Raw genomic sequence first — 11,140 nt, 5'->3', positions numbered from 1 at the left:
GCATTTCACTGTAAGGTCTACTACATCTGTTGTATTCAGCATTTCACTGTAAGGTCTACTACACCTGATGTATTCAGCATTTCACTGTAAGGTCTACCTAAACCTGTTGTATTCAGCATTTCACTGTAAGGTCTACCTACACCTGTTGTATTCAGCATTTCACTGTAAGGTCTACTATACCTGTTGTATTCAGCATTTCACTGTAAGGTCTACTACACCTGTTGTATTCAGCATTTCACTGTAAGGTCTACCTACACCTGTTGTATTCGGCATTTCACTGTAAGGTCTACCTACACCTGTTGTATTCAGCATTTCACTGTAAGGTCTACCTACACCTGTTGTATTCGGCACACGTGACAAATACACTTTGATTTGATGCAGTATTGTCCATTTACAGTACGGTGCGGTATGATGCCGAATGATGCAGTATGATGCATTTTGCCGTATAATGAAGTATGATAAAATATAATGCAGTATGATGCAGTATGGTTCAGTATGATGCATTTTGCAAGATGATGAAGTATGATGCAGTATCATGCAGTATGATACAGTATGATGCAGTAGTATGATACATTTTGTAGTATGATGCAGTATGATGCAGTGTGATGCAGTATGACGTATTATGATGCAGTATGATGCAGTAATATGATACATTTTGTAGTATGATGCAGTGTGATGCAGTATGATGTATTATGATGCAGTATGATGCAGTATGATGCAGTAGTATGATACATTTTGCAGTATGATGCAGTATGATGTATTATGATGCAGTATGATGCAGTATGACTCAGTATGATGCAGTGTGATGCAGTATGATGTATTATGATGCAGTATGACGCAGTGTGATGCAGTATGATGTATTATGATGCAGTATGATGCAGTATGACGCAGTGTGATGCAGTATGATGCAGTATGATAGGTTTTGTAGGATGATGAATGACATGTTCTGTATTTTGAAAGTTCTATAAGTTAAAAACTTGATTGCTGACATGCAAAACATTTTAGGATTGTATTAACAGTGGACTAATGAAACAAATACCAAAATATAGTTTTTGAGTCCAATTTTCTTTGACACATACACGCACAGGAACACACACACTGGAACACACACTGGAACACACACACTGGAACACACACACTGGAACACACACGGAGAGAGGCATTGCTCAAACAAATCACATTCAATGAGTTAGCAGCACTCTGTGAGTTAGACAGGACTTTAAATAAAACATGAAAGCCATGCAGGCCAGAGACAGAGAGGGAGGGAAAGATTGAGAGAGAGAGACTCTCCTCTCCTCATGCTGCAGTGTGTGACAGGGCCTGATATTCCCTGAGACAGCACTCCCAGCTCCCCCCTAGAGGTACCACTCCCAGCTAACCCCTAGAGATACCACTCCCAGCTAACCCCTAGAGATACCACTCCCAGCTAACCCCTAGAGATACCACTCCCAGCTAACCCCTAGAGATACCACTCCCAGCTCCCCCCTAGAGCTACCACTCCCAGCTAACCCCTAGAGGTACTACTCCCAGCTCCCCCCTAGAGATACCACTCCCAGCTAACCCCGAGAGATACCACTCCCAGCTAACCCCTAGAGATACCACTCCCAGCTAACCCCTAGAGGTACCACTCCCAGCTAACCCCTAGAGATACCACTCCCAGCTAACCCCTAGAGATACCACTCCCAGCTAAACCCTAGAGATACCTCTCCCAGCTAAGCCCTAGAGATACCACTCCCAGCTCCCAGCTAACCCCTAGAGATACCACTCCAAGCTAACCCCTAGAGATACCACTCCCAGCTAACCCCTAGAGATACCACTCCCAACTAACCGCTAGAGATACCACTCCCAGCTAACCGCTAGAGATACCACTCCCAGCTAACCGCTAGAGATACCACTCCCAGCTAAACCCTAGAGATACCACTCCCAGCTAAACCCTAGAGATACCACTCCCAGCTCCCAGCTCCCCCCTAGAGATACCACTCCCAGCTAACCCCTAGAGATACCACTCCCAGCTAAGCCCTAGAGATACCACTCCCAGCTCCCAGCTAACCCCTAGAGATACCACTCCCAGCTCCCCCCTAGAGATACCACTCCCAGCTAACCCCTAGAGATACCACTCCCAGCTAACCTCTAGACATACCACTCCCAGCTAACCCCTAGAGGTACCACTCCCAGCTAACCCCTAGAGATACCACTCCCAGCTAGCCCCTAGAGATACCACTCCCAGCTAACCCCTAGAGATACCACTCCCAGCTAACCCCTAGAGATACCACTCCCAGCTAACCCCTAGAGATACCACTCCCAGCTAACCCCTAGAGATACCACTCCCAGCTAACCCCTAGAGATACCATTCCCAGCTAACCCCTAGAGATACCACTCCCAGCTAGCCCCTAGAGATACCACTCCCAGCTAACCCCTAGAGGTACTACTCCCAGCTCCCCCCTAGAGATACCACTCCCAGCTAACCCCTAGAGATACCACTCCCAGCTAACCCCTAGAGATACCACTCCCAGCTAACCCCTAGAGATACCACTCCCAGCTAGCCCCTAGAGATACCACTCCCAGCTAACCCCTAGAGATACCACTCCCTGCTAACCGCTAGAGATACCACTCCCAGCTCCCAGCTAACCCCTAGAGATACCACTCCCAGCTAACCCCTAGAGGTACCACTCCCAGCTCCCAGCTAACCCCTAAAGATACCACTCCCAGCTCCCCCCTAGAGATACCACTCCCAGCTCCCAGCTAACCCCTAGAGATACCACTCCCAGCTAACCCCTAGAGGTACCACTCCCAACTAACCCCTAGAGATACCACTCCCAGCTAACCCCTAGAGATACCACTCCCAGCTAACCCCTAGAGATACCACTCCCAGCTAACCCCTAGAGATACCACTCCCAGCTAACCCCTAGAGATACCACTCCCAGCTAACCCCTAGAGATACCACTCCCAGCTAACCCCTAGAGATACCACTCCCAGCTACCCCCTAGAGATACCACTCCCAGCTACCCCCTAGAGATACCACTCCCAGCTAGCCCCTAGAGATACCACTCCCAGCTAGCCCCTAGAGATACCACTCCCAGCTAACCCCTAGAGATACCACTCCCAGCTCCCAGCTAACCCCTAGAGGTACCACTCCCAGCTCCCAGCTAACCCCTAGAGGTACCACTCCCAGCTAACCCCTAGAGATACCACTGCCAGCTCCCAGCTAACCCCTAGAGGTACTACTCCCAGCTCCCAGCTAACCCCTAGAGGTACTACTCCCAGCTCCCAGCTAACCCCTAGAGATACCACTCCCAGCTCCCAGCTAACCCCTAGAGGTACCACTCCCAGCTAACCCCTAGAGATACCACTCCCAGCTAACCCCTAGAGATACCACTCCCAGCTAGCCCCTAGAGATACCACTCCCAGCTAACCCCTAGAGATACCACTCCCAGCTAACCCCTAGAGATACCACTCCCAGCTAGCCCCTAGAGATACCACTCCCAGCTAACCCCCAGAGATACCACTCCCAGCTAACCCCTAGAGATACCACTCCCAGCTAGCCCCTAGAGATACCACTCCCAGCTAACCCCTAGAGATACCACTCCCAGCTAACCCCTAGAGATACCACTCCCAGCTAGCCCCTAGAGATACCACTCCCAGCTAACCCCTAGAGGTACTACTCCCAGCTCCCCCCTAGAGATACCACTCCCAGCTAACCGCTAGAGATACCACTCCCAGCTAACCCCTAGAGATTCCACACCCCATAGGGCTCAGGTCAAGAGTAGTGCACTATATTGGGAATAAGGTGCCATTTGTAATGCACCCCATAATAAACATACATGCTAAGACCTCATCCCACTGGAGGACTACAGTATTTCCTGGTGAGATCACATGACCAGGAGAAACTCAGGGCCCGAGTTATAGACTACAGTATTTCCTGGTAAGATCACATGACCAGGAGAAACTCAGGGCCTTAGTTATAGACTACAGTATTTCCTGGTGAGATCACATAACCAGGAGAAACTCAGGGCCCGAGTTATACCATCAGTCCTGTCAGTGTAGAGATATTATTATCCAGAAGAAATAATGTACAGTGAAAATGCTCTGTTCCAATGAAATATTTGGGCTCCCGAGTGGGGCAGCAGTCTAAGGCACTGCATCTCAGTGCTTGAGGCGTCACTACAGACACCCTGGTTCGATTCCAGGCTGTATCACAACCGGCCGTGATTGCGAGTTCCATAGGGCAGGCGCACAATTGGCCCAGTGTCGTCCGGGTTTGGTCGGTGTAGGCCGTCATTGTAAATAAGAGTTTGTTCTTAACTGACTTGCCTCGTTAAATTATAAACATGTAATAAAACATGATTCTGTGTTTATCAGCCTAACTATACCTTTCCACTCAACAGCCATTGGCTGCTGTAATGCTTGGACTGTGTCTCCTGCGTCAACATGTGAATAAGTAATGACAATTTTCTCTCTTTCTATCATTCTCCCATCCCTCTTTTTAAAAGCTATATTTAAAAATTCCCCCGTGCTCTGGTGTTCTGTTGACATGCAAAAGAGATAAAAGATTCATGCATGTTTAAAAGATTTAAGTGAATGTCCTGAACTTTCAGTACACTGCCAATAGCTAGGTTTTTATCCAATTGGCAACATATTTGCATGTGAATATACTAAGATGAAGTAGTGCCCATAAAAATGACTTTTGCAGTTAAATTCCCATGTACCGAATTCAAAATACAAGATAACTTGATTTCCATTGTATTTACAACTCTGAGGGTTTGTATTTACAACTCCATACTGATGGTTTTGTCACAAAACATTTTGCATTATATAGTGAATGTGCCCACTCTGCGAACTCTGGTCTTGGCACGTGGGCTCTAGCCAACAGCTCACAGACACAGTGTGGGTAGTCTACTAATCTAACCTGTCTGAAACTAGATACTGGTCTTGGCACGTGGGCTCTAGCCAACAGCTCACAGACACAGTGTGGGTAGTCTACTAATCTAACCTGCCTGAAACTAGATACTGGTCTTGGCACGTGGGCTCTAGCCAACAGCTCACAGACACAGTGTGGGTAGTCTACTAATCTAACCTGCCTTATCTCAGCTCACTGGTCACGATGGCAACACCCATCCGTAGCACGCGCTCCAGCAGGTGTATCTCACTGATCATCCCTAAAGCCAACACCTCATTTGGCCGCCTTTCGTTCCAGTACTCTGCTGCCTGTGACTGGAACGAATTGCAAAAATCGCTGAAGTTGGAGACTTTTATCTCCCTCACCAACTTCAAACATCAGCTATCTGAGCAGCTAACCGATCGCTGCAGCTGTACATAGTCTATTGGTAAATAGCCCACCCTTTTCACCTACCTCATCCCCGTACTGTTTCTATTTATTTACTTTTCTGCTCTTCTGCACACCAATATCTCTACCTGTACATGACCATCTGATCTTTTATCACTCCAGTGTTAATCTGCAAAATTGTAATTATTTGCCTACCTCCTCATGCCTTTTGCACACATTGTATATAGACCCCCCCTTCGTTTTCTACTGTGTTATTGACTTGTTAATTGTTTACTCCATGTGTAACTCTTTGTTGTATGCTCACACTGCTATGCTTTATCTTGGCCAGGTCGCAGTTGCAAATGAGAACTTGTTCTCAACTAGCCTACCTGGTTAAATAAAGGTGAAATAAAATAAAAAATAAATAAAAAAACTAGATACTGGTCTTGGCACGTGGGCTCTAGCCAACAGCTCACAGACACAGTGTGGGTAGTCTACTAATCTAACCTGCCTGAAACTAGATACTGGTCTTGGCACGTGGGCTCTAGCCAACAGCTCACAGACACAGTGTGGGTAGTCTACTAATCTAACCTGCCTGAAACTAGATACTGGTCTTGGCACGTGGGCTCTAGCCAACAGCTCACAGACACAGTGTGGGTAGTCTACTAATCTAACCTGCCTGAAACTAGATACTGGTCTTGGCACGTGGGCTCTAGCCAACAGCTCACAGACACAGTGTGGGTAGTCTACTAATCTAACCTGCCTGAAACTAGATACTGGTCTTGGCACGTGGGCTCTAGCCAACAGCTCACAGACACAGTGTGGGTAGTCTACTAATCTAACCTGCCTGAAACTAGATACTGGTCTTGGCACGTGGGCTCTAGCCAACAGCTCACAGACACAGTGTGGGTAGTCTACTAATCTAACCTGCCTGAAACTAGATACTGTTCTTGGCACGTGGGCTCTAGCCGACAGCTCACAGACACAGTGTGGGTAGTCTACTAATCTAACCTGCCTGAAACTAGATACTGGTCTTGGCACGTGGGCTCTAGCAGACAGCTCACAGACACAGTGTGGGTAGTCTACTAATCTAACCTGCCTGAAACTAGATACTGGTCTTGGCACGTGGGCTCTAGCCAACAGCTCACAGACACAGTGTGGGTAGTCTACTAATCTAACCTGCCTGAAACTAGATACTGGTCTTGGCACGTGGGCTCTAGCCAACAGCTCACAGACACAGTGTGGGTAGTCTACTAATCTAACCTGCCTGAAACTAGATACTGGTCTTGGCACGTGGGCTCTAGCCAACAGCTCACAGACACAGTGTGGGTAGTCTACTAATCTAACCTGCCTGAAACTAGATACTGGTCTTGGCACGTGGGCTCTAGCCAACAGCTCACAGACACAGTGTGGGTAGTCTACTAATCTAACCTGTCTGAAACTAGATACTGGTCTTGGCACGTGGGCTCTAGCCAACAGCTCACAGACACAGTGTGGGTAGTCTACTAATCTAACCTGCCTGAAACTAGATACTGGTCTTGGCACGTGGGCTCTAGCCAACAGCTCACAGACACAGTGTGGGTAGTCTACTAATCTAACCTGCCTGAAACTAGATACTGGTCTTGGCACGTGGGCTCTAGCCAACAGCTCACAGACACAGTGTGGGTAGTCTACTAATCTAACCTGCCTGAAACTAGATACTGGTCTTGGCACGTGGGCTCTAGCCAACAGCTCACAGACACAGTGTGGGTAGTCTACTAATCTAACCTGCCTGAAACTAGATACTGGTCTTGGCACGTGGGCTCTAGCCAACAGCTCACAGACACAGTGTGGGTAGTCTACTAATCTAACCTGCCTGAAACTAGATACTGGTCTTGGCACGTGGGCTCTAGCCGACAGCTCACAGACACAGTGTGGGTAGTCTACTAATCTAACCTGCCTGAAACTAGATACTGGTCTTGGCACGTGGGCTCTAGCAGACAGCTCACAGACACAGTGTGGGTAGTCTACTAATCTAACCTGCCTGAAACTAGATACTGGTCTTGGCACGTGGGCTCTAGCCAACAGCTCACAGACACAGTGTGGGTAGTCTACTAATCTAACCTGCCTGAAACTAGATACTGGTCTTGGCACGTGGGCTCTAGCCAACAGCTCACAGACACAGTGTGGGTAGTCTACTAATCTAACCTGCCTGAAACTAGATACTGGTCTTGGCACGTGGGCTCTAGCCAACAGCTCACAGACACAGTGTGGGTAGTCTACTAATCTAACCTGCCTGAAACTAGATACTGGTCTTGGCACGTGGGCTCTAGCCAACAGCTCACAGACACAGTGTGGGTAGTCTACTAATCTAACCTGTCTGAAACTAGATACTGGTCTTGGCACGTGGGCTCTAGCCAACAGCTCACAGACACAGTGTGGGTAGTCTACTAATCTAACCTGCCTGAAACTAGATACTGGTCTTGGCACGTGGGCTCTAGCCAACAGCTCACAGACACAGTGTGGGTAGTCTACTAATCTAACCTGCCTGAAACTAGATACTGGTCTTGGCACGTGGGCTCTAGCCAACAGCTCACAGACACAGTGTGGGTAGTCTACTAATCTAACCTGCCTGAAACTAGATACTGGTCTTGGCACGTGGGCTCTAGCCAACAGCTCACAGACACAGTGTGGGTAGTCTACTAATCTAACCTGCCTGAAACTAGATACTGGTCTTGGCACGTGGGCTCTAGCCAACAGCTCACAGACACAGTGTGGGTAGTCTACTAATCTAACCTGCCTGAAACTAGATACTGGTCTTGGCACGTGGGCTCTAGCCAACAGCTCACAGACACAGTGTGGGTAGTCTACTAATCTAACCTGCCTGAAACTAGATACTGGTCTTGGCACGTGGGCTCTAGCCAACAGCTCACAGACACAGTGTGGGTAGTCTACTAATCTAACCTGCCTGAAACTAGATACTGGTCTTGGCACGTGGGCTCTAGCCAACAGCTCACAGACACAGTGTGGGTAGTCTACTAATCTAACCTGCCTGAAACTAGATACTGGTCTTGGCACGTGGGCTCTAGCCAACAGCTCACAGACACAGTGTGGGTAGTCTACTAATCTAACCTGCCTGAAACTAGATACTGGTCTTGGCACGTGGGCTCTAGCAGACAGCTCACAGACACAGTGTGGGTAGTCTACTAATCTAACCTGCCTGAAACTAGATACTGGTCTTGGCACGTGGGCTCTAGCCAACAGCTCACAGACACAGTGTGGGTAGTCTACTAATCTAACCTGCCTGAAACTAGATACTGGTCTTGGCACGTGGGCTCTAGCCAACAGCTCACAGACACAGTGTGGGTAGTCTACTAATCTAACCTGCCTGAAACTAGATACTGGTCTTGGCACGTGGGCTCTAGCCAACAGCTCACAGACACAGTGTGGGTAGTCTACTAATCTAACCTGCCTGAAACTAGATACTGGTCTTGGCACGTGGGCTCTAGCCAACAGCTCACAGACACAGTGTGGGTAGTCTACTAATCTAACCTGCCTGAAACTAGATACTGGTCTTGGCACGTGGGCTCTAGCCAACAGCTCACAGACACAGTGTGGGTAGTCTACTAATCTAACCTGCCTGAAACTAGATACTGGTCTTGGCACGTGGGCTCTAGCCAACAGCTCACAGACACAGTGTGGGTAGTCTACTAATCTAACCTGCCTGAAACTAGATACTGGTCTTGGCACGTGGGCTCTAGCCAACAGCTCACAGACACAGTGTGGGTAGTCTACTAATCTAACCTGCCTGAAACTAGATACTGGTCTTGGCACGTGGGCTCTAGCCAACAGCTCACAGACACAGTGTGGGTAGTCTACTAATCTAACCTGCCTGAAACTAGATACTGGTCTTGGCACGTGGGCTCTAGCCAACAGCTCACAGACACAGTGTGGGTAGTCTACTAATCTAACCTGCCTGAAACTAGATACTGGTCTTGGCACGTGGGCTCTAGCCAACAGCTCACAGACACAGTGTGGGTAGTCTACTAATCTAACCTGCCTGAAACTAGATACTGGTCTTGGCACGTGGGCTCTAGCCAACAGCTCACAGACACAGTGTGGGTAGTCTACTAATCTAACCTGCCTGAAACTAGATACTGGTCTTGGCACGTGGGCTCTAGCCAACAGCTCACAGACACAGTGTGGGTAGTCTACTAATCTAACCTGCCTGAAACTAGATACTGGTCTTGGCACGTGGGCTCTAGCCAACAGCTCACAGACACAGTGTGGGTAGTCTACTAATCTAACCTGCCTGAAACTAGATACTGGTCTTGGCACGTGGGCTCTAGCCAACAGCTCACAGACACAGTGTGGGTAGTCTACTAATCTAACCTGCCTGAAACTAGATACTGGTCTTGGCACATGGGCTCTAGCCAACAGCTCACAGACACAGTGTGGGTAGTCTACTAATCTAACCTGCCTGAAACTAGATACTGGTCTTGGCACGTGGGCTCTAGCCAACAGCTCACAGACACAGTGTGGGTAGTCTACTAATCTAACCTGCCTGAAACTAGATACTGGTCTTGGCACGTGGGCTCTAGCCAACAGCTCACAGACACAGTGTGGGTAGTCTACTAATCTAACCTGCCTGAAACTAGATACTGGTCTTGGCACGTGGGCTCTAGCCAACAGCTCACAGACACAGTGTGGGTAGTCTACTAATCTAACCTGCCTGAAACTAGATACTGGTCTTGGCACGTGGGCTCTAGCCAACAGCTCACAGACACAGTGTGGGTAGTCTACTAATCTAACCTGCCTGAAACTAGATACTGGTCTTGGCACATGGGCTCTAGCCAACAGCTCACAGACACAGTGTGGGTAGTCTACTAATCTAACCTGCCTGAAACTAGATACTGGTCTTGGCACGTGGGCTCTAGCCAACAGCTCACAGACACAGTGTGGGTAGTCTACTAATCTAACCTGCCTGAAACTAGATACTGGTCTTGGCACGTGGGCTCTAGCCAACAGCTCACAGACACAGTGTGGGTAGTCTACTAATCTAACCTGCCTGAAACTAGATACTGGTCTTGGCACGTGGGCTCTAGCCAACAGCTCACAGACACAGTGTGGGTAGTCTACTAATCTAACCTGCCTGAAACTAGATACTGGTCTTGGCACGTGGGCTCTAGCCAACAGCTCACAGACACAGTGTGGGTAGTCTACTAATCTAACCTGCCTGAAACTAGATACTGGTCTTGGCACGTGGGCTCTAGCCAACAGCTCACAGACACAGTGTGGGTAGTCTACTAATCTAACCTGCCTGAAACTAGATACTGGTCTTGGCACGTGGGCTCTAGCCAACAGCTCACAGACACAGTGTGGGTAGTCTACTAATCTAACCTGCCTGAAACTAGATACTGGTCTTGGCACGTGGGCTCTAGCCAACAGCTCACAGACACAGTGTGGGTAGTCTACTAATCTAACCTGCCTGAAACTAGATACTGGTCTTGGCACGTGGGCTCTAGCCAACAGCTCACAGACACAGTGTGGGTAGTCTACTAATCTAACCTGCCTGAAACTAGATACTGGTCTTGGCACATGGGCTCTAGCCAACAGCTCACAGACACAGTGTGGGTAGTCTACTAATCTAACCTGCCTGAAACTAGATACTGGTCTTGGCACGTGGGCTCTAGCCAACAGCTCACAGACACAGTGTGGGTAGTCTACTAATCTAACCTGCCTGAAACTAGATACTGGTCTTGGCACGTGGGCTCTAGCCAACAGCTCACAGACACAGTGTGGGTAGTCTACTAATCTAACCTGCCTGAAACTAGATACTGGTCTTGGCACGTGGGCTCTAGCCAACAGCTCACAGACACAGTGTGGGTAGTCTACTAA

This window comes from Oncorhynchus kisutch, linkage group LG19 (assembly GCF_002021735.2).
Source record: "Oncorhynchus kisutch isolate 150728-3 linkage group LG19, Okis_V2, whole genome shotgun sequence".
NCBI lineage: Eukaryota > Metazoa > Chordata > Actinopteri > Salmoniformes > Salmonidae > Oncorhynchus > Oncorhynchus kisutch.
This window is presented reverse-complemented; position numbering follows the sequence as displayed.